At 36.8% G+C, this 26,096-nt stretch overlaps 1 long non-coding RNA gene across 3 annotated transcripts in view; it reads right to left on the reverse strand.

Moving 5' to 3' along the window:
• LOC115837931 overlaps nucleotides 1-26,096 on the reverse strand; it is a 116,196-nt gene that overhangs the window by 73,726 nt on the left and 16,374 nt on the right. Inside the window, exons 4-5 of one of the 3 annotated variants that reach the window (XR_004032948.1) lie at nucleotides 768-932; nucleotides 31-553 (exon numbers count right to left, since the gene is read on the reverse strand). This is a non-coding gene — a long non-coding RNA (uncharacterized LOC115837931). Of the gene's footprint in view, nucleotides 1-30; nucleotides 933-26,096 lie in introns of those variants that run through there. The other 2 variants (XR_004032949.1, XR_004032947.1) reach the window with 2 other exon arrangements.

The following is a 26,096-nucleotide window of genomic DNA, read 5'->3' on the forward strand; positions in this document are numbered from 1 at the left end:
ACTTAAAACGTATTCCCCTATTTGGGGGACTGAATTGCATGATTAAATATTTAAATTTTTACAAAATAAAATGTAGAAAGAACAAAAAATGAGCCACAACATTCCTCACCAATATTTCTTTAGCACAGTCAAGGGAAAAAAATTTCACATTCTAACTGCTTTTACTTTAACATACTTTAAATAGAATCAGGAGCCACAACTCTGTGAGTACACATTCATAGTGAGTTCAGTTTGTTGATTTTTAGTAATATAACTTGTTGAAAGGACAAAGCTTACAATACCTAAAGAATGGAAGCAGAGTTTACATTTTATTCTGTGGCTTCTGGAAATGATCTAATTCAGTGTTTCTCATCTCCGTCTGCATGGGAGAATCACCTGGAATCTTTAAAAATTACTGATGTCTAAGTCTGTGCTGACCAATTACATCATATTTCTGGGAGTGATACCAGGCCTCTGGAATTTTTGAAAGTTTCCCAGGTGATTCTAAAGGAAATCTTGTGTGACAATCTCTGACTAAATTCCCCAACATAGGCTCTGTGACAATGGTGAGGAACTGCAGAAAAGAAAGAATGCAATAGCATTTTTCTGGAAATTTAGAAATATTGTTATAAATTGTTGGGTTACAAAGAAATTGATGGGCAAAACATCTTAACCATTCCAAGACAATATACTTTAAAAGACTAAAATGATTAAAGAGCAGGACAGAATGTTTTGGAATCAAAACATCTTTCATTCTTATAAAAGTATAAAATTGCCCAGAAAATTACCTGGTGTGTTGCCATGAGAGATTCTGTAGATGTGTCCATTTCCTAATGCTGAAGCAGACATCCAGCCCCAAAATAGACTCAGACGTGGTCAAGAGGGTGCAGACCAGAGTGGATGATGAGGAGGTGGCAAAGGTCAGGTGCAGATCTGGGGGCCAGAAAGCTTAGCTGAAACAAAAAAATTCAAAAGCAGGCTGAAAATTACGTAGAACCAAACCTGAGATTTCATGATACATTGTGTTTTTCTTTATTCCAGTCCTGACCTTAACAGTGGCTTGGAGACAACAAATGCTGTGTTTCAGGGCATTACTGTTCAGTGCTATTTCCTCGAGATGATTTCTGCTTCACCTATATCAAATATCAGTTGTGAAGCATCTGAAAACAAGTTGTTTAGCAAGCAACAAGTTACAAGGTCTTATTCAGGCATATTATTAGTATTATTAGAAGGCTATTTTCATAATTCATAGGGCTTCGTTAAAATATGTTGAAATAATGTTTAAAATAGAGTTATTTTAGGCTGGCTGTTTCCAAGTTACATTTTATGGGAAAATATTCCCCACTGTATGATTCTGAACAAGCTTTGCCTCTGGAAAGGATGATTTTAAAATAATTTTGGCAGTAATCTGATGTATTTTCTTTTTCTGTGATTGTTGTTTCAGTAATAAATATTTTTTAATTTAAGGTGACCATTTGTAAGAACATGGATAAACCTGAAAGAAGTTATGCTAAAAGTCAGTCAGTCAAAGAAGGACAGATATTTCATAACTGCTCTTACATGAGGCATCTAGCTAAATATACAGAAGTTAGACAACAGAATGGTGGATACTAGGAGATGAGGTTAGGTGAAAATATGGGGAGTTGTTCAACTGGTGTAATGACACACTACACAAGAGAAAATTCCAGAGATCTACTGTATCACATACTGCCTATAGTTAACAATACGGTATTGTATAAACTGAAATAGCACTTTTTTTTAATTAAGAGGGTAGATCTCATGCTAAATGTTCTTGCCACAAAACAAAACAACAACCAAAAAACACAAAAAAGGAAGAAAAGAAAACTTTTGGAGGTAATAGGTATGTTTATTACCTCAACTATTGTGACTGAAACACGACTGTATATATATGTGTCCAAACTCACCAAATTGTATACATTAGTTATATGCAATTTTTCATATACCAGTTATACCTCAATAAAGCTGGAAAGGGTCAGCCACAGTGGCTCACACTTGTAATCCCAGTACTACAGGAGGCTGAGGTGGGAAGATTGCTTGACTCAAGGAGTTCGAGAACAACCTGGGCAACACAGCAAGACTCTGTCTCTGCAAAACATTTTAAAATTTGCCAGGCATGGTGGCACACTCCTGTAGTCCTAGCTACTCGGGAGGCTGAGGCAGGAAGATCTCTTGAGTCCAGGAGTTTAGAGTTATGGTCAGCTATGATTACACCACCAGACTTTACCTTGCAAGACAGAGCAATTCTTTCTCAAAAATAAAAAGCTGGGGCCGGGCACGGTGGCTCACGCCTGTAATCCCAGCACTTTGGGAGGCCGAGGTGGGCAGATCACGAGGTCAGGAAATTGAGACCATCCTGGCTAACACGGTGAAACCCCGTCTCTACTAAAAATACAAAAAATTAGCGGGGCATGGTGGTGGGCGCCTGTAGTACCAGCTACTCGCTACTCGGGAGGCTGAGGCAGGAGAATGGCGTGAACCCGGGAGGCGGAGCTTTCAGTGAGCCGAGATCTCGCCACTGCACTCCAGCCTGGGAGACAGAGCGAGACTCCGTCTCAAAAAATAAAAAAATAAATTAAAAGCTGGAAAAAAATAAATATTTTTGATTTAGTGTCTTTAACTGTTAATACTAAGAATATATGTTTGTGGGATGATATAAGAGAAAGAAAAGATCTACAAAAAGAAGTGACAATCATTATTTTAAGTTAAGAATGCTATATAACCTTTTAAGTTTGGTAAATAAATATTTTCTTATAAAATTCTATGCTTAATAATCTCCACATTATTCACACATTATATGTTAAAACTCCAGCATGGCAGACTACCATTTTCTTTACTTCTTAATAATACAGGCAAAAATATTAGAGCTTGAGAGTTGATCATCTATAAAACATTAAATCAAATTTATAAGAAGTTTCCTACTGATGTATTTGCACCTTTTTATTTACCCTGTGACATTCAATTATTCTACCAGATACTTTTATGCTTCTTAGTCATATTAAAGTCTTCACAAACATAATTAGTGTCTCCAGTGTTGAAATATAAGATGTTATATAGAAAATATTGAAAATATTTACATCTTTATAAATAATAATTTCTTTTTAGCTGATACACCAATTGAAGTTCCACTGAACTGTGTTTACTGGATAATAGTTCTACTGAATATTCTTAATGCCCTTTGGATAGGCCTAGCAAGCCCTGGCAAGCCACGAATATTAATGCCAGGAAGACCGGTCCAAGCCAAAGTCTTACAACCACACTGATCCCAAGACAACTTACATAGGTATCAGAAAAATTAGTTTTGGCCACTTTTCTGTCTCCTGGAAATAATACTGACAAAACTAGAAAATTCCAACATCACAGAGAAAAGTACTAGGACAACAGTGGGCTACAAGATCTTACGCCCACAGGCTGTCTAATACTTTGGGGCATACAAATTTCTTCCACTCCTGTCTTCCTTCTTGGCCTCTGACCTAAACCGTTTTACACGTGTCTCAGATCTTCCTACCATGTGTCGTTTTTCCTTGAACGTAGTTTCCCCCCTCCTCCATCGTAATATTATTAGCACGAGAAGGTCCTTCTTTATGAGGGTGGTGGGAGTGTTGTCTGCTGTAACCTAAACCATACATGCTCAAACTCTCACTTCACTTTTGGTTCACCTCTATTTTGCAGTAAACAAAATATAAGTATTTTTAAAATTTCCTCTTACTATGTCTTTTACTTTCTAAAGTATTATCGATTGAATTGTGTCCCCAAAAAGACATATTGAAATCCTGATCCACAGTGCCTCAGATGTGACTTTATTTGGAAACATACGTGGAAAATCTTCTACTGAGAGACCCTCCTAATAAGCCCAAGTGAATTTGTGTCATTACTTCCTAATGCGTCTTATTTTTATATTGCTGTTATTCTAATCATCATGTCAAGAAACATCTAAGAATAGAAATTGAATGCAATTTGCCTAAAAGCTCAGTTATCCAGACTCCTGCTTGGTAACCAAATAGAAGTTTAAAAAGTTCTGACAACAAAAATATTGGACTTAAAATATATTACCTTAAATCTGAGCCCTCGGTCGCTCTTGGCGCCTCCTCTGCCTGGTCTCCCACTTTGGCGGCACTTGAGGAGCCCTTCAGCCCACCGCTGCACTGTTGGAACCCCTTTCTGGGCTGGCCAAGGCCAGAGCGGGCTCCCTCAGCTTGCAGGGAGGTGTGGAGGGAGAGGCGCGAGCGGGAACCAGGGCTGCGTGCGCGGGAACCAGGGCTGCGTGCGCGGGAACCAGGGCTGCGTGCGCGGGAACCAGGGCTGCGTGCGCGGGAACCAGGGCTGCGTGCGCGGGAACCAGGGCTGCGTGCGCGGGAACCAGGGCTGCGTGCGCGGGAACCAGGACTGCCTGCGGCGCTTGCGGGCCAGCTGGACTTCCGGGTGGGCACGGGCTTGGCGGGCGCCGCTGGGAGCAGCCAGCAGGCCCTGCCGGCCCGGGCAATGAGGGGCTTAGCACTCGGGCCAGCGGCTGCGGAGGGTGTACTGGGGCCCCCAGCAGTGCCAGCCCACCGGCGCTGAGCTCGATTTCTCACCTAGGCCTTAGCTCGCCGGGCAGGGCTTGGGACCTGTAGCCCGCCATGTCTGAGCCTCCCACAACCTCCATGGGCTCCTGTGCGGCCAGAGCCTCCCCGACCAGCGCCACCCCCTGGTCCACGGCACCCAGTCCCATCGACAGCGCGCACGGCGCAGGACTGGCAGGCAGCTCCACCTGCAGCCCCAGTGCGGGATCCACTGGGTGAAGCCAGCTGGGTTCCTGAGTCTGGTGGGGATGTGGAGAATCTTTATGTCTAGCTCAGGGATTGTAAATACACCAATCAGCACTCTGTACCTAGCTCAAGGTTTGTAAACACACCAATTAGCACCCTGTGTGTAGCTGAGGGTTTGTGAATGCACCAATCGACACTGTATATCTAGCTACTCTGGAGGGGCCTTGGAGAACTTTTGTGTCCATACTGTGTATCTAACTAATCTGGTGGGGACGTGGAGAACCTTTGCGTCTAGCTCAGGGATTGTAAACGCACCAATCAGTGCCCTGTCAAAACAGACCACTGGGCTCTACCAATCAGCAGGATGTGGGTGGGGCCAGATAAGAAAATAAAAGCAGGCTGCCCGAGCCAGCAGCGGCAACCCGCCCGGGTCCCCTTCCACACCGTGGAAGCTTTGTTCTTTCGCTCTTTGCAATAAATCTTGCTACTGCTCACTCTTTGGGTCCACACTGCCTTTATGAGCTGTAACACTCACCGCGAAGGTCTGCAGCTTCACTCCTGAAGCCAGCGAGACCACGAGCCCAGCAGGAGGAACGAACAACTCCAGAAGCACCGCCTTAAAAGCTGTAACACTCACCACGGAGGTCTGCAGCTTCACTCCTGAGCTAGCCAGACCACGAACCCACCAGAAGGAAGAAACTCTGAACACATCCGAACATCAGAAGGAATAAACTCCAGATGCGCCACCTTAAGAGCTGTAACACTCACCGCGAGGGTCCGCGGCTTCGTTCTTTAAGTCAGTGAGACCAAGAACCCACCAATTCCGGACATAAATCCATGCTCCCAGCTCAATGGAAATATTTTGGGCTGTCATTCAAAGCCTATGCCCTCTTAATTTATAGACGGGTTTACAAGCGAAATTCACTATTTTCAGATCAAATGCACAGAAATGTAAGAAATTCCTCAAATTTAGTGTATTTTATTTCTGAAGCAAACACATTAAAGAAAATGCTAAATATATTGTGAAAGGTACCAACAGATTAAATTGCCATGCATTAAAAACTTATATTAGCATTTTAAAATTCTCTTGTTTTTACCTGTGTATACATCTTTCATAGTAAATGCTGTATATTTATAAAAATGTATTCTTTCTACGTTATCTCTTTAAATCAAAGATTTTTTCCATGCCATTACTTATTGGCCATTACAACCATTTTAATGTCTGCATAATATTCTACTTTTTAATTTCATTCCATTAAAACTATAAATTAAAATAAGTAGATAGCAACAAACAACGGCAGATGGAACTGTAGCTTATAGGGATGAGCTGAATGATTATTTAAAGTTGATATGTATATCAGTTTGTTCTCACACTGCTATAAAGAACTGACTGGGACTGGATAGTTTATTTTAAAAAGGGGTTTAATTGATTCATAGTTCTTCATGGCTGGAGAGGCTTCAGGAAACTTACAATCATGGCAGAAAGGGAAGCAGGCATGGCCTTCCTGGTGGAAGGTGAGAGAGATCGTGTGAAGGAGGAACTGTCGAACCCTTATGAAGCCATCAGATTTTGTGAGAACTCACTACCACAAGAATAACATGGGGGAAACTGTCCCCATGATCCAATCACCTCCCACCAAGTCCCTCCCTCAAAACGTGGGTATTATGGGGTTTACAATTCGAGATGAGATTTGCGTGGGGACACAGAGGAAAACTATATTAATATGTAAACTCTAACATGACAGTACGATGTTCCTCAATAGCTATTGCATGATTTATTGTAATACTGTATACCTAGAGTTATTCAAAAGGTTTTAATTTTTATGTATCTGTTGGTTACTAAGTCTGAAAAGCATGCAATATCCAAGACATGTTAGTCATCTTTGTAGAATATTTAGGACTACTTTAGCTTAATAGAAGATGTTTCAGATATAGAGAAATAACTAATTAACCACACTTGCTTGATTGGGACAGGCTAAGTGTATTAAACACTTTGCTGCCTAATTTTCCAGCTCTGGTTGCAGCTAAAATAATAATCAACCAGTCCTTATACTGGGAAAGAAACCATGCACTGTTCTGGTGGGAAAATCCCTGCTGGTAAGGAAATATTAATATAACCCAAGCCACAACATTGCATGGGATCCAACAAGTTGTGAAAATCGCCCCATTCTGCAATGAAACTAGATTTTGAAACTCCTTTGGAAAGACTCTTCCTTACAAAACAAAAATAACAAAAATCAGTTGAGGGATGTATTAACCTAATTATTAAAATATGTATAGGTGACTTTTTAAGAGAAAAGAAACATACATTTTCTTCTCATAACAACAATTACAGATGATTAGACCTACTTAAATTTAAACCTCCCAATTTGCTAACTTCTGGATTTGTTTTAATGGTAAGGGAAGGGGAAATATGATTTGTTTTTAAAGAAGCATGAACTGAATCAGACGATACACATCACTCAATTTAGTAATTATGACATTGCTATGGAGTATTAATTACAGATGAGGAAACAGTCCATGAGAAAGATACATGGCAAATAAATGGGATATTCAAGATTAAAATTCTGATACTCCTTTCTTCCTGTATTCTGTTAACTTGATAGGTCTTTCCCAAGTTCAAAGAACCACAAAGGATCCTTCAAAACTATTAAGACACCTTCTTTCTTTCTGATTTAAACTCTAGCTGGAACTATTTCAGCTGCTCTTGTATGTCTCTCAATTGCATCAAAATTTAGTTCTCAGTATCTGCAATCTATGGTCTAGCAGCAAAAGAAGGTAAAAAGAGGAATAAAGAAAAATAGTACAGTTGAAAAAAGATAAAAAGATATAGAAGAGAAAGTAAATGAGAAAATAGAAACACAACCCCAATTCCCTACGTTTTAGCTACTGTACTTGAGAAATGTAGTGATAGTGTGTTTCAAGAGCCCCCAGCTAAACTGGAGTTCCAGCACCAGAGTGGCTAGCAAGAAGAGTGGGACATAGGTTGCTACAGTGTGATTTCCCCAGGATACTTCTTTTACCTGCTGGGCAGACTGATACCTAATTGTCTGACCTATGACAAGGTAGTTCTCAACAGGAAAATAGTTATATTGGAAGACAACTGTATTGTCTTGTGGCTCTAGTCTAACCTATGCCCACTTTATGCCATAACCATTACCTTGTCCCTAAACCTTGTGTTCTCTCTCGCATTCTGGGGAAAACTTGGCCTCAGATTCTTCGGGGGGAAGACACAAACTGGTTATATAGCACCACAATAGGAAACAGGTTTAAAGATTTTTACTTACAGATTCTGGGCAGGGTGCAATGAGCTGGGAGGGCAGCCCACTGTCCCTGAGTCACATGAGGCAAGAATGAAGAGTCAGGCAGAGAGAGAGAGAGAGTACAACTAGTAGTATATGTAAGAGAATAGGCTGTGAGTCACTGTAAGCTCCCAGGCAAATGCCTCAGTGGTCCATGTATTAGTCAGGGTTCTCACACTGCTAATAAGGGCATACCTGAGACTGGGTAATTTATAAAGGAAAGAGGTTTAATTGACTCACATGGCTGGGGAGGTCTCACAATCATGGTGGAAGGTGAATGAGGAGCAAAGTCATATGTTACATGGTGGCAGGCAAGAGAGCTTGTGCAGGGGAACATTCATTTATAAAACCATTAGCTCTCATGAGACTTATTCACTATCATGAGAACAGTATGGAGGAAACCACCTCCATGATTCAGTTATCTCCACCTGCCCTTGACACACGGAATTATTACAGTTCAAAGTGAGATTTGAGTGTGGACACAGCCAAACCATATCAGTTCATTTAAAGGAAATGAAGGGACAAGCTGGGAGCCCAGTCTGGTAAATAAGAGGGAAGCCTCTAAGCTGTTATCTCACTATCAGCTTTGGCCTTTTGGGTGTGGTGTTCTACTTCTAATGTCTACACAGCAACTTTGCTGTGATGTTCCCATGATAGCATGTATGTGTAATCTTATATTTCAACTCTGTTTTTGTTTAAGTGTCCTGGGTTAAGTTTTGAATTTGTTGAGAGCTCTGAATGCTGACAAAATAAATGGAAAAAGCAATTCTAGAATTTAGAGTAAGACCGATACATCACACATTGCATATTTCATCAACTGTCATCTCAGTTTCAATTTTTCTTTAGGATAAATCTGCCAGGAAGTCAGCCAGTCTTCATATCTTGACTTCATTATCTCTGCAGTATTTGGTACCATAAAATAATTTTTAAACAGAAGCAGAAGGAAATGCAACTGCATACCATATCTTGTGTGATGTCCCTGGGATTTGTATTTATTGCCTCTGCAATCTCATTCCTTATCAGTACTTGCAAAGTCCACCTATGACTGACAGTCCACTTAGCCAGCAAATGTGACATATTTTGTATTTTGCACTTTAAAAATTATCTAAAACACATTAGCAATTCTTTGAAAATATGGCAGCATAACCTGAAAAAAAAAATGACAGTACTGTCATTCAGTATACTCCAGTTGCAGTCCATTGTCTGAATCCAGATTCAGGATTCAAGGTCTACCTGTGCTACTTTCTGGCTGGGTAGCATGGGTAAATTCGCTTAACCTGTCTGTGTTTCATTTTCTATTTGTAGAAGAGAGAAAACAGTACCTATCTCCTACTGCTATGGCGATTAAAGGATATAATTCTTGGAAAAGAGTATAATATCATGCTGTCCTCTGCAGAGTACACTCAACAAAAATAGTAAACATCACTGTTATTATTATTATTATTACTGTTATCACCAACGTAAAATACCTGAAGAAATAATCTCACACACCCACAGGTAGTCTAGAAATATCCCTTCCCTACACTGTTGACTATACAATGTTTATTACTCCAATTTGTTAATAGCCAATTTGCTTCAAAACTGTACATGCATACAGGTCAGGTGAGAAGAAAAGAAAATTACGTATTATTTGTGAATCAATTAAATAAAATGCATTTTGTATGTGGTTTCTAGGCATTTGAAAGGAGACTGTATATTTATGCTGGCAAATATGGCCTAAATGAGCTTTGAGGGGCAGGATGTCTCAATAATCCTACACCACAGAGGCTGAGTATAACCAGCACTCTAAGGATGACTAAGTGGGAGTCCTGTGTGTTTCTCTCACAGAACATTTGTGGTCTCTATGTCTCCTGAAACATCCTGTAGATACATAGAACTACTGCATTTCTGTATCGCAAATCAGTGTTGATGCAACAAAAAAGTGAATATACACAGTTATCTTAAAGAATGATGACTTTTACTCTGGAATAATACACAATTTACTAATTCAAGATGTCTCTTGAACAGTTAAATATAAAGCCCAAATAATGAAGATGTCATGAAGGCAAGCCTTCTAGTTCATTTCAGCAATTATCTGTCTCCTATGTAGAAAATGGATACACTAGTAATTGCAAAAGTGATACCTCCATGACTATTTTACCACTAAAAACTTGTGCTGTTACCCTATGTGTAATGTCAATCAACAAAATTTAGTTAAATATATTTTATAAAAATGTATTTTAAGTTTCCTCCCTGTGGCTTGCTAAATGACAGTCATGTTACAACTCTGTAATAACATAGTTTGTCATAGATATGCTGAGATCCACAAAAGCAGAAGATGCTAACGGGCACTATTGTAAGAACTGAATTGTGATGCCTTCTTCTACAATTACCAGAAATGACTAGGGAAAACGTCATGAGATCGTTTGAGAAAGTTTTCAAAAGTGAATTAAAATTTAGTGTGGGTATTATCACTGACTAAGCATTCCTGAAAAATCAGTTGAGGTTTCTGTGAGTAAAGTAAAGCTACTCTGGGCATGACAGTACAACAAAGAGAACAATAAAACTCTTCAACCAGTGATAGCCTTATATTACATTTGTTGAAGGGAAAGCAAACAAACAAACAAAACCTGGCATTTGTATCAGTTAAGTCTGGGTACCATTAAGTAAGAAAAATAACTGTAATGAAAACAGAAGTATGTCTTTCATTCTAAACTTCTGCTTAATCTTCCATTTTGTCAGATTTAAGCTTTTACTTTTTCATCTGCCTTAGGTCTTTTGAGTTGCAAACATGTTCTCTTACTTTTAAGATGTAATTATCTTTTCCATAAAAAAACCCTCCTGAACAATCTATTTTATTCCACTGGAAAAAAGTTGAAATTCAAGTCAAACACCACTATTTTTTTTTCCAGCAAGGCTTTCATAATGGAATACTACAGTTTGCTTAACTTACTATTTAAAAAAAATTCCATATATTACTCCGTAACTCTCTATGTAGTCAAAATTGTTGAACAACTCTTTCATAAAACTATTTCCATTTTTAAACTTTAATTTATGCCTTGAACATCCCTATATTTTAACATCTCAGGGTTAATCCTTGCTCTTACACTTGAAAAAGTTTGAATATTGCAGCGATTATTATTAACAACATCTATCAAAAAAAGGAAAACAACAATTTCTATTATTTCTGAATGTCCTCTAGGAATAATAGGAATCACTGTATCATGATTTTGCCTCTACATCTGTGATTAATTTGTTTCATTTGTTGTAATTTTGTGTTATTAAAATCATATCTTTTTATCAATTTCTATTTGTGACCTCTAACTTTGCTCTTGCATCAGTGACAGGCTGTAGCAAAATCTTAATTCACCATGCCACAACTATGCTCTATTGGTCACAAAGGGAATTCTTTATTGGACCAGAGATAGTACAAAGTTAGTGCAAAGTCACCATCCAGATTACTAAAACAACTTTGAAAGTCAGGTGTATAACTATATTCATGATGGACAACACATTAATAGCATCATTATATGTAATTTAGATTCATAGCTTTTACAACATATTAAAAAAGTACAAAATACTAGTAGGCATCATCGGCTTTTATCTTTCAGCTTCTAAATATGCATTATAATAAGAGTAATAAAATCTATTACTGCTCAGAAGCTGAATCCTGTGATGTATAAAATAAATTAACATTATGCCATACACAAGCTTTCCCACTGATCTTTTATGGTAACCTTCAGTTTTCCAGTAGGTGACCACTTGCAGTAATTTGTCTCTAACCAGTGGTCACACATGCTGAGGATGAAGCTTTTATAAGGCCTTAATCTAATTTGAAAGAAAAGAACAAACCTTGGATATTTTCCAAAAACTAAAGATATTCCCTCTGTAGCTCTTTCTCCCTCTATTTATTTATTTTTGAGACAGAGTCTCACGCCCAGGCTAGAGTAAAGTGGCGCAATCTCAGCTCACTGCAGCCTCTGAATCTCAGGTTCAAGTGATTCTCCCTCAGTCTCCCGAGTAGCTGGGATTACGGACATGCACCACTATGCCTGGCTAATTTTTATATTTTTAGTAGAGATGCAGTTTCACCATGTTGGTCAGGCTGATCTCAAACTCCTGATCTCAGGTGATCCATCTGCCTCAGCCTCCCAAAGTGCTGGGATTACAGGCATGAGCCACCGTGCCTGGCCCCTGTCTCTTTAATACATACCATATTTTGTATTATTGCCATTGCATTTCATATGTAGTTCACAGTCCACAGTCACACACACACGCACACACATACACGCACGTGCACACACACACAAGGCACAAAAGTCATCGTAGGGGCTGGGTGTGGTGGCTCATGCCTATAATCCCAGCACTTTGGGAGGCTAAGGTGGGCAGATCACCTGACGTCGGGAGTTCGAGACCAGTCTGACCAACATGGAGAAACTCCATGTCTACTGAAAATACAAAATTAGCCAGGAGTGGTGGTGCATGCCTGTAATCCCAGCTACTCGTGAGGCTGAGGCAGGAGAATCACTTGCACCCGGGAGGTGGAGGTTTCAGTGTGCTGAGATCTCACTACTGCACTCTAGCCTGGGCAACAAGAGTGAAGCTCTATCCTACCCTCCCCCCTCCAAAAAAAAAAAGTTATGGCAGGTTGTATAATGGCCCCCCAAGGATATCAAGTTCCTAATCCCTGGACATGTGAATGTTACCTCCTATGGTGGGGGCGGGGGGGAAATAACCTTTCCAGATTTGATTAAAATAAGGGTATCAAGACAGTGAGATTATCCCGGATAATACAGGAGGGCTCTAAACACAATCAGAAGTGTCCTTAGAAAAGGGAAGCAAAGCCAGATTAGACTATAGAATGGAGAACAGACCACATGGTAACAGAAGTGGACAGAGACTAGAAGATGCCACACTCCTGGCTCTGAAGATGGAGAAAGGGACCGTGAACAAAGGAATGAAAGGAGTACAGCTCTAGATACTGAAAACGTCGGGGAAACATGTTCCCAGTGAAGAGTACCACTGGGAATAATACAAAATACGTTATACACAATAATATGGTATATATTTGAAATACAATAATACAAAATATGGTATATGTTTGAAATGGCTCCCAGTTTCAAATATCATTACATTTAGGGAATAGAATAATTTCTTGGCAAAAGCTGAACCTATATTACTTAAAGTTGTCTCAGCAACTGCCCTGCTTCTAACAGGTTCTGTTCCACCATTACTGATGAAGAAGCAGCAGAAATATTTTCTGTCACAGGCTCTTATATCTCTAACTTCTCCCTAAATCTTTCCAGAGATTATAGGATCAGAAATGGGCAAATGAAACAAATGCAGCCAATTTCTAGGTGGCCAGGGACCCAAGGCCTGGAAAAAATGTGAAGATATAACAATATATCTATCTCAGGAACATGTGCTGAGTTTGCCAGAAAATAAGGAGCAAGAGATATCACAGCACATTTATAAGGTCTAGGAATTATGAGGCAGTAGGAGAAGCCAATTGAGAAGATACACACAAACCAGAATACAATTAAAGTGAAACCATGTTGTCCAGAAAAAAAGACAAAGAGAATATATCACTCCCATGGTGTCTGTGGTTCAAGGACATTTTCTGTCCTTAACAAGTCTATGAGGATCTCTGCACCTGGTAACAAAAATGGACCTGGCTACAGTAACGTAAATACTTCCAAAAATATTGTTTGAATTTTTGAATGTACTTATTTTAATCAGATGCTCTACATTGTACTTTCTCTTTCCTTCTTTCTTTTTTGAGACTGAGTCTCACTTAGTTGCCCAAGCTGGAGTGCAGTGGCATGATCTTGGCTCACTGCAACCTCCAGCTCCTGGGTTCAAGTGATTCTCCTACCTCAGCCTCCCCAGTAGCTGGGACTGCAGGAATGTGCCACCATGCCTGGCTAATTTTTTGTATTTGTAGTAGAGACGGGGTTTCACCGTGTTAGCCAGGATGGTCTCCATCTCCTGATCTCCATCTCCTGATCTGCCTGCCTCGGCCTCCCAAAGTGCTGGGATTACAGGCATGAGCCACCACACCTGGTCTCTTTCTTTTTTTAAAGGACATTATTAGAATTTGAGTATATTTTGTATGATTTTGAAGTAATGATTAAATCTCACGCTTCCTGAATCATATAAGGTCTGCATGTATCATGTGAAGCCTGGGCTCTGAAATTCAACACATCCAGTTTGCTCTCAAATTTTTCACGTAGCATCTATGGAACCTTGGCATGTAACTAAACCAACTTACTCAGATCTAAGGTTACTCCATAGAGTAATTGTGTTGGTTCATATAAAGCATCTTACCCAGTGCCTGACAAATAGTAACTGTTAAATAACCACTGGTCATTCTCTCTCTTGCCATTATGCTAGAAGACAGTTTAGTTGGCCAGTAGAGTTTGGGAATGTAGGAGAAAATAATGGAGGAGGGATGAAATTAGAATGGTAAGCTTATAGAATTTTATTTTTCTACTGATCATCACTAAAAATTATACTTCTTTAAAAACTAAGTTGTACAATACTAAGTATGGGGGCAAACCCTCGGCCCATTCATTCTCCCTGCTTCTGCTCCATTTTGCATTTCAGGGAGGCTCACCCCTACAGACTCTTAAGCTACTGTGTCTGCTGGCTTTGGCAGGGATCAGCGAGCAGAAAGGTCTCACGGAAGACTGGAGCCTGGAATAAGGCAGAAGCTAGAGTATTTCTTCCTCCTCTCTCTCCCTGCCTCTAGTGACATCACTGGTGTACACCTGCATCTCTTCTATGGTTCCAGCTGCCACCATACTGTTCCACTACAGATCAAGCTTCATCCAGGTGACTATAATCTTGGACACCAATAACACTACTTCGTCCCTTGTCCTTTTATCCCTCTTGGTCTTCCTAAGCTCTAGGTGGACTTAGTTTCTCATTTTGCTTCTCAGCTCTTTCTCTACCTCTTGTTTCTATTTACTTCATTGGATGCTGACAGCTATAGTTTGGGTAAATAAAAGCTGCCTCTCATCTTCTCTGAGCATCTGCATTAGTTCATATTGTGACTGCTTATTTACTATCTTTCTTCCCTATTCCATTGCTACTTTGTGAGAATGATATCCATGTTATTTTGATCACTGATATATCCTAAGTGCTTAGCATACACAAAAAAGTGCTGAAAACATTGCTTGAACTTATGGTTGTTATCAAGGTTTTCCAATGCTAGCCACTATTATACTAGACTAAGTTGATTAAAGGTCTTCCAGAAACCTGGAAGATACTTAAAAATTACAGCAACTGTCACTGTATTTGCATGCATTGCCAATAATAACATCACTTTGCTAAAATGGAGAACACGATAGTCAATAGCATAAAAGGTAGTTATCACATTTATCTTATTAATATGTTAAAATGAATTTTAAAATTAAAATGAGTTATTTAAGACTAAAAAGTCAAGTCACAGACTATGAGGAAAATATTTGCAAACCACTTATCTTTTTATAAAGTCATTATCCAAAATATTCAAAAGATCTTGAAACTCAACCATAAGAAAACAACAACCCAACTGAAAAATACGCAAAAGATCTGAATGGATAACCTCACCAAAGAAGATATACAATAGAAAAATAAGCATATGAAAATGTGCTCAACATCATTTGTAATTAGGGAAATACAAATCGAAATGGCAATGTGATACCACTTCACACCCATTAGAATGACATACATCCATAGAAACCTGACAATATCAATTGCTAGTAAGGATGCATAGCATCAGGAACATTCATTTTTGCTGATGAGAATGAAAAATGGTACAGACACTTTGGAAGAGAGTATGGCACTTTCTTGCAAAGCTAAATGGAGTATTAATATGCAATTCAGCAACTGCACTCCTAGGTATTTACCCAACTGATCTGAAAACATATCCATGCAAAAATACGCATGAGTTTTTATAGAAGCTTTATTCATAATCATGAAAAAATGGAGCAGCCAAGATACTCTTTAAATAGTAGAATACATAAACAAAATGTTTTACATTTCTACATTGGGATACTATTCAGTGATAAAAGGAATGATACCAGTGTTTACTAGGGATGTGTGTGTGTATGTGTACATGTTTATACATGTTTGTGGTTTTCTGTTTGAATTGGTAAAATACAGGAGAATTGTTAAAGTGGTGAAACTTCTGTATAGTATTGTAATGACAGAAATGCTATAGTATCTATGATACTGAAAGGTAATGCTAAGTGACATTTTGCGTTGTCAAAACCCAAATCACTTCCCATAACAAAAAGTGAACTTCAATTCATGCAATGTTTTAAACAAGCATTTAGGATATGGGGATAACCTAAAATGGAATGTAGACTATTACAAGATAATTTAAATGTATTACAAACATATGAAACAATGTCACTGAAGGGGATGGGGGAAAAAGGTGCTGACCTAAGTAAATTTTGAAAATGAGTGAAGTCTCTAAGAAAGAAGATAAAAGTAGCAGTATACAAACACTGTACACTAGTTGATAAAGTTGTGTACGTGGGGTTCACTTAATAATTCTAATTCAAATAATTCTAATTAATAATTCTATACTATACATATATACTGTAATAAAACAATGGGTGGTTAATGATGAAAGCTAGGTTTCTCTCATTGGTGTCATGGGAGTTTACAGATAAGAAAGGAGAAGCTAGAATGATCCATGTGTCATGGATTAGCATTGAAGGGATCAATAGAAACTCAGGTTTACATTCATATAGATACAGATGACTAAACAGATAAATATTTATAGATAGGTTACACAGGTAAGTATATATACAGGTATTTCCTTGTTCTACCAGTGGAGGGATGAGAAGCAAAGACTTCAGTTGCACTAAGCACACCGAACACATTATCCAATGAAAAGAACCAGGGCTCCTTGAGAAAAAGGCTGGTTCTAGGACTAGGGCAGGTAATATACTTGAGGAGCCTACAGCATTGTGTAGTGTCATAAAGTATGAAAGTAGTCGCCCTTCCTCCCACACCACACACACACACACACACACACGCACACACACACAATGATGGGGTATGTCAAAGAAACAAAAGAGCCAATGGAAAAAAGCTTCCAATGGCTAAAATTGAAAAATTTTGAGCAAGAAGATAAAGTAGTGATGAATTATAATCAAAATATAAAATAAATATCCATGAGTCCATACTGACATAAATAAATGAATAAATAAATGGATGAACCAGAACAGAAAAGTCTTCAATGCAGAAAAATGTCAAATAAATTGAGTAGATTTTCTGTCCTTACTACCCTTTCCTTAATTTGGGCTGCACAGAGTGACTACTTTCTAAAGAATACAGTATGCAAGGTGGGTCGGGAGGAAGAGGAACTTTGCCGTGAAAAAAAAAAAATCGGACAGAAAATACGTCAGTGAGGAGATCAGGTAAAAAATAAGTCAAGTTGATAATATGGAGTATTGGCATGATGTAATAAGAATGGCTTTAGCTTTAGCTTTAGCTCTGTGGTCTTCTGCCCCAAAACTCACTCCTCTAGTCCATGCCTGAGTAAACCATCTGACAAATCTCAAATGAAAGACATTTTACAAAATACTCATTCTACCAAATACCAATTCTCCTCAAAGTTCTCAAAACTTCAACAGGGAAAGTCTGAGAAAAAGTTACACCAAGAAGAGGCTAAGGAGACATGACTAATAAATAGAATACTAATTCTGAACGAGATGCTAGAATAAAAAAAAAAGGAGATTAGGTAAAAACTAAGGCAATCTGAATAAAATATTAATTACAGTAGATAATGTGTCAATATTGGTTCATTATTTTTGACAAATGTACATTCTAATGTAATCTGTTAATAACACGGTAAACTGGGTGTTAAATTGTATTCTTCCATTTTCATGCTGCTGATAAAGACATACCTGAGACTGGCAATTTACAAAAGAAAGAGATTTATTGGACTTACAGTTCCACCTGTCTGGGGAGGCCTCACAATCATGGCAGAAGACAAAGAGGAGCAAGTCACATCCTCCGTGGATGGCGGCAGGCAAACAGCGAGCTTGTGCGGGGGAACGCCTCTTTTTAAAACCATCAGATCTCGTGAGACTTACTCACTATCACAAGAACAGCATAGGAAAGACTCGCCCTCATAATCCAATTCCCTTCCACTGGGTTCCTCCCATAACACATGGGAATTGTGGGAGTTACAATTCAAGATAAGATCTGGGAGGGGACACAGCCAAACTATATCACAAATAAATGGAATTCTGTGTACTGTCTTTGAAATTTTCTGTAAATCCAAAACTACTCTCAAATAAAACTTTTATTACACAACGGAATATGATTCAGCCATTAAAAAAAAATTGAAATCCTGCCACTGGCAGCAACATGGATGAAACTGGAGGTCATCACGTTAAGCAAAATAAGCCAGGCTTGGGTAGGCAAATATCACGTTCTCACTCATCTGTGAGCTAAGAAAGTGGATCTAATGGAGCTAGAGTGTATAGTGGTGGATACCAGAGTTTGGGAAGAGTAGAAGGGAAGGAGAATAAAGAGAAGTTGGTGAAGGCATACAAACATACAGTTAGATAGAAAAATAAATTCTAGCATTCAAGAGTACAGTAGGGAAATTATGGTTAGTAATAATTTATTGTATATTTCAAAATAGCTAGAAAAAAACAATTGCAATGTTCCCAACACAAAGAAAAGATAAATGGTTGAGGTGATGGATATCCCAATTACACTGATTTTATCATTACACATATTCAGTCATCAAAATATCACCTGTACCCCAAAATATAACTCTTAAATGTCAATAAAAATTATTTCATACAAGCAATCAATTACATCAAAATGAATCTATAAATTCAAAGCAATTGAGATAAATTAATCAAAGGAGTTTTTTACATAGACAAGCTAATTATTAAAATTATATGAAAGAGCAACCATTCAAAAAATAGCAAAGAATCATCAAAGAACAAGTTCAGAAGACTGCAATTAATGATGCAGCAATTTTTGTAATTATTTTTCATAATATAATTATATTTTAGGGATAATGTAATTGGGGAAAATGACCTATCTAATAAATGGTACTAAGATAAACTTGCATTCAAAGATAAAAAATAAACTGGATTTCCATTTTATACTAATGATTAATGTTATTGGCATTAAAATACTAAACGTGAACAATTAAAATACTCTGGAACAAAACAGAAAAGAATAACTTCATGACTGCAAGATAATCAATAATTTTGTAATAATGTGTTTTAAAAATCAAAATCAAAATGGTGGCACTCTATTCAAATACATTGAAAAATAAATCTCTGTGTATCACAAAATGATTTAAAAGGCAAACCACAGACTACATAAAAAAAATGTTTGAACAAGGTGGCCATCAAAGGGACACAGATCTGAGATGATAAAGATCTCTCACAATACAAAAACAAGACAGACTGCAAATAGTTAAGAAAATAAGAGATAGTGGCAAAGACTATAAATAGGCAGTTCACTGAAAAGGGAAATAAAATGACTAGTAAGAAAAACAGATAATCTACTTCATTGCCAGTGAGGGCAATCCAAGTTAAAACTATGAGAAGCTATGACACCAATCAGTGTCTCAGAAGCATTGGTGAAACTATACACAAACAGGATTTCACCCTCACTGCTTCTGAGATTTAGTTGGCACCAACATTCTAGACAGGAAAGTGGAAATATCCATTTAGCCTGTACCCTACTATCAAGGAATTCAGTTCCTAGTTACATATTTTAAAGCAGTATTTAAAAAAATTGACCACATTCCCAGTAAAAAAAAAAAAAAAAAAAAAAAAAAAAAAAAAAAAAAAAAAAAAAAAAATTGTAGTACAATCTCATACAAATATACCTTTTTTTAAGGAAAAAACAAGGTCCGTGAAACAATACCCTTACTATGTGTGATACATTCAGATATTTTCTTTTCTTTTCTCTCTTATTCCATTCCATTCTGTTTCAATTTTTAAATATTAAGGAGACATGTGCAAGAATGTTTATTGTGTATTTTTTGTAACAATGAGAAAATATAAAATAGCTATCAAGCGAAGAATGAATGTATAGTGAATAAATGAAATAGAGAATATTACATCAACCTAAATAAATCTTAAAAATACATTGAGATAAAAATTAGGCCCAGAATCATACTTTCATATAAAATTTACAGACATACAAAATGAAATTATTTTGAGGTGTAAACATATTTAATAAAAATATATGATATGCACTTGAATGATAACCATGAAATTTGGGATTTACACCTCTAGGGAGTAAAGGAGAGAGTATGGAACTGAGAAATCCTATAAAGGAGGTTTTAGTTATATTTATAAAGTTGTATTGCTTAAACTAGAGGGTAAGCACTTGGGAATCCATGTAGTATTCCATTTTTAGTGTGCTTAAAATATTTCATTATAATAAAAAGAACCCAATATACAGAAATAATTATAAGAAGCAAGCTTTATAGCTATTGTGATACTTTGCATAATAACTTTATTCAAGCTAAAATAATTAATTCAAACTTGGTGTCCTCTTGGAGTTAAGATCTGGCATATTTCCAAAAAGCTCACTCAGTGAATTCATCATATTTGCATCTGGTTTTGAATCTTTATTAAACCACCTTGATCTGTTCAGTTTTCCTTGTCACTGAAAGCCCCGAAGTGAATTGGTAGTTTTTTTCCTATGTAAGAAAAGTTTGCGGGTAGGACACGGTGGCTTATGCCTGTAATCCCAGCACTTTGGGAGGCAGAGGTGGGTGGATCTCCTGAGGTCTGGAATTTGAGACCAGCCTGTCCAACATGGCAAGGCCCTGTCTCTACTAAAAATACAAAAATCAGCTGGGCATGGGGGCGTGTGCCTGAAATCCCAGCTACTTGGGAGGCTGAGGTAGGAGAATCGCTTGAACCCGGGAGATGGATGTTGCAGTGAGCCCAGATCAAGATACTGCACTCCAGCTGGGCAACAGAGTAAGACTCCCTCTCAAAAAAAAAAAAAAAAAAAATGCTAACCACAGTATCTTACCAAAATTCTACATGAAAACCTATGGCTTTTTAAAGAGTAAACCCTCAGTTTCATGTGGATTTTACTCAAGCTGAATCTGTTTAAATATTAAATTTTCCTCAGGCAAAAATATGCTTTCGTTTTCAGGTTTTTGAACTAAAAATGAAGTATCTTTAACAATGAATTTGCTGGGCTAAAGAGTATGAGCTGAGTTGTTCAATTTAGAAGAAAAGTACATCTAGACAGCATTGTAATGGCTCAGTAGCGCATAATTTAATGTGTGAAACTTTGCTTCATTTTTATAAGCTCACAGGCAAATCTGATTTATTTAAATTAATGCTTAGTTTTTAAGATATAGTCCATTTATTTGAAATTATAAATTGAGTTGATGACAAACATCAATGACCTTACTGTATATGTGTGTCTTGGTTAACTGATGTCCACTTGGAAAAGACAGATGACAGGACAGTAGAGGCTATTGGATATCATGAAGACTGATAGCTTTTGCCTTTGTAGAGTGAAGCATATTTGCCATCGATTTAAATGCTGGCTGTTCATTTCAGACAGAACCAGACAAAATAAGAAAGAAAGTACAAGGAAAGGATCTGTACCTTCAAAAAATATGAATATAGGTGCAATAACTTAAAATGTCAGTGAGTGGAATTTTCATGTTAAATACGTGTAAGTGAGGAGGAAAAAAGGAGAAAACATACAAGTTGTATTTTTCTCTAATTTGAATCATAGATATTGCCACTTCATATAATTTTTAAATTTTTTAAAATATTATATTTTGGTGTGTAACTATGGAAATATGGAAAAATAACAAAATAACCTCCCAGCAGTCATCATCAAATAAAAGAAATAGAACATTACCCATATTGTTGTAATTGTCTGTATATTCCTGCCCCCCCAAATTTCATCCATTGTCTTCTCTCAAACCTGTAATTGATATAATTTTAATTTGCTGCTTTTTAACTTAAAATAGTATCATGAATTTTTTAGCTTTCTACTTTCTATAATTCTGCCCTTCTTTTTCCACTTATTCTTGATTGTAAATTGTTTCTTTGTTATGTTATTACATATTTTCAAACCACATGTTTTAAAGTTACAAATTCTATTTTGCTATCCTGTTGTTTACACTTCATGATTTCCTATGGAATTTTACAAAGTGTAAAGTTAATATTTTATATCTTCTTCCAAAGAAGAGTGTCATAGTCTTATAAGATTTTAAGTCATCACCGCTGCCTTAAAATATGAATACTGTTTTTCAGGGTTGGCCTTTCTAACTCCACAAAGTGGATTTTTAAAGTTGTTTTTGATAGACCATTCTTATATATATTTAACTTAAATGCTTACATATTTCTTTGTTTACCATTGCTTTTTGCGTCTCTTGATTCCTGAAGTACATTTCTCAAAATCTTCTTAATGAAGATTTATTAGTGGTAATTTCTCTCAGATTTTCACATTTATAGAAGCCCTTATTTCACCCTCCTTAAAATATTGTATGCAATCACGAGACCATAATTTTAAGTTTACAGATTTTTTTCCCAAAATAGTTTAAAGATATTATTTTGAGGTGTTCTGGTTTCCATTTTTCTCATAAAAAGCTGGAGAGGATGTGGAGAAATAGGAACGTTTTTACACTGTTGGTGGGAGTGTAAATGAGTTCAACCATTATGGAAGACAGTGTGGTTATTCCTCAAGGATCTAGAACTAGAAATACGATTTGACTCAACAATCTCATTACTGGGTATATACCCAAAGGATTATAACTCATTCTACTATAAAGACACATGCACATGTATGTTTATTGTGGCACTGTTAATAATAGCATAGACTTGGAACCAACCCAAATGCCCATCAGTGATAGACTGGATCAAGAAAATGTGGCACATATACACCATGGAATACTACGCAGCCATAAAAAGAATGAGTTCATGTCCTTTACAGGGACATGGATGAAGCTGGAAACCATCATTCTCAGCAAACTAAACAAGAACAGAAAACCAAACACCACATGTTCTCACTGATAAGTGGGAGCTGAACAATGAGAACACATGGACACAGAGAAGGGAGCATCACACACTGGGGCCTGTTGGAGGATGGGGGGCTAGGGGAGGGATAGCATTAGGAGAAATACCCAATGTAGATGATGAGTTGATGGGTGCAGCAAACCACCATGTCACGTGTATACCTATGTAAAAAACCTGCACATTCTGCACATGTACCCCAGAATTTAATGTATAATTTTAAAAAAAGAAGAAAAAAAAAAAGTCTGTTGTCAGGCTTACCGTCATTCCTTTGCAAGTTATTTGCTTTTTACTCTATCTGCGTATAAGTACTTCTCTTTGCCATTGATAATCTGGTTTCACAATGACATATCTAGGTACGGATTTCCTGGTATTTATTATGCTTAGGCTATGCTATGCTTTCAAAGTCTATAGATCAGAATACCCATCCCCTCCTCATGAATATTCTCTACTGCCTTACCTGATATACTTCATAAAATATACTTTATATTTGACTTATGCATATGTCTCCCTTGATTAGAATGTAAGCTTTATGCAGGTGGCAATTTTGTTTGTTTTATTCACTGTTGTATTTCTAGTGTCTAGACAGTGCCTGGACTTTATGTAAGATTTAAAAGTTATATGTGTGTGTGTTATATATAAACTAAGAGACATAGACTAACCTATATTCTAGAATTAGAAGAAAAATGATTCTAAATCAAATCTCAGAGGAAAAAAAGAAATTAAATACTACAGAAAGGGATACGTATGTTGGAAAATCTAAAAGAATAGTGGCCGTTTACTGCAAAAAATAATTTGGATATTTAAAAGAGAAAATTAGTATATGTGACAACAATGGCATGTAAGTTGGAAGAAGAGAAGATAGACTTGAATGATGTAAGGTCTGGACAGATGTCAAAATCACAATTTAGCATTATATTTGATGAATTAAGGAGACATGCAGTAATCACTATGGTAAATAATGAATAGGAAAATAACGCAATAACTTTCAAATTAATTGAGATCATGACAACAATTTTTAAAACACTTAAATAAAAATAATGTGTTTTAAAAATCAAAATCAAAATGGTGGCACTCTATTCAAATACATTGGAAAATAAATCTCTGTGTATCACAAAATGATTTAAAAGGCAAACCACAGACTACATAAAAAAAATGTTTGAACAAGGTGGCCATCAAAGGGACACAGATCTGAGATGATAAAGAAAATAGAAAGTAAAGAAAGTAAAGCAAGAAAATAGAAAGTAAAGAATCACAGGCAGATGAATCAAATAGCCCTTTGTAATGTGGTAGTTATAAATTAAATATATGTTATTTATTTATTAAATATAAGTGGGCTAAATATTACAACAATATGAAAAAAGGATTTTAGGTTATGAACAATAACGAGTGAAATTGTAAATTTTAGAAAACACATCTAACATATTAGTAAATAAACATATGACATATAAATCTAACTTTTAAAAAGCTGGCCTATGATATGGTAGCTGTAGGATAGAAACAATTACAAGAGATAATGATATAAGGTAGACATATAGTGGAAATATGAGAATTCCAAAAATTAACAAAAGTATAAGACAAACCAGGCAAGTCTATGAAGGTACTGAACGATTTTAGTATTGCTCTTAATTACTGATAGAACATGAAGACAAAACTCAATAAAAATAGACAATGATAGAAAAGAGTCTAGACTCAGGTATATTATGAACCCTTGAGTTTCAACAAGATAGCACTGCAGAGCAAATTTGTAGAAGCAGTCTTCTTAATACCCGGTGCTACGGCTGACTGGATATATATATGGGAAAAAATACTTGAATACTATCTTTTACCATATACGTAAAAGTAACATCTGGATTATTTCAATCTAATTACGATAGACAAAACAAAAGTTACTAGAAAATAATACAGGAGACTTTATTTATGGGCTGAAGTTAAGGTCAATCTTCTTAAATAGAATGCAAGATACATGAATAAAGGGGAAATTTATAAATCAGATTACATTAAAATTAACAATTTCTATTTATTAAGACACCATCAAGAAACCAAACATAAAAGTCTTGGACTAGAACAGTAAGTTTGTAACACATATAAATGACAGAAGGAATTATATTCAGAATTCATTTTTAATTCTATAAAGGAATGAGAAAAAGAAAAACAGTAAAAAAATGAATAAGAGGTGTTAAGCAATTTAAAAGAAAGGACACCCAAACAGCCAATTAAACACAAGAAAATATGCTGAGACTATTAGTGATAAGGGAAATTCACAAGCTAAAACTAAAATAAAACAACACACTTACCAAAGTGGCTAAAATTAAAAGTACTAACTAAGAATTAGAGTGCAGGAGGAACAATGGAAATTTCATAAACTGCAAATGGGAAGGCTAATTTGCATAATTTGGAAAACTCGATAGCAGAATCTAGTATAACTTATCATATATACATGCCCAATATCTATATGTGGCTAATAGCTACTGAATTGGATAATGGAAAACATTTATATCATCTCAGAACGTTCTGTTGGACGGTGCGGATCTACTATTAATATGTTAAAGTCAGACAGTACCTTTGGCTAATTTGGTACCCAAAAATCTTTCTTTCACTAAGATTTGGATAATTTCTTGAAACAATTTAGATGTTGTATTTTTTAGGGTGTGGTGTGGCTGTTACAAAAAATGAAAAAATAGCAGTGGCTCAGGCAAAAGGCAAATATATAACCCTTTCCAAGTGGAAGCAATCTGTTTCATGACATCAAATAATACAGGCCCTGCCAGTTTATGGCTTTGCGAACTTCCTCATGCAGGTCTTAGCTCAGGTCTGAGATGGCTGTTCTAACTCCCACCATTACATCCATATTCCAACAAAATTACTATAGGGAAAGAACAGGAAGAACCTGCCCCTTTTCTCGTAAACCACATAACCCTGAAATAGCGTATATTGCTTCCTTCCAGTCCAAGAAAGTAATCTTCAACTTGATGTCCATGTGCCTAGCTAAAATTCCTATTCCTGTAGAAGACAGAAAGACTTGATTTCGTTAA

The sequence above is a fragment of the Nomascus leucogenys genome, chromosome 13, assembly GCF_006542625.1.
Source record: "Nomascus leucogenys isolate Asia chromosome 13, Asia_NLE_v1, whole genome shotgun sequence".
NCBI lineage: Eukaryota > Metazoa > Chordata > Mammalia > Primates > Hylobatidae > Nomascus > Nomascus leucogenys.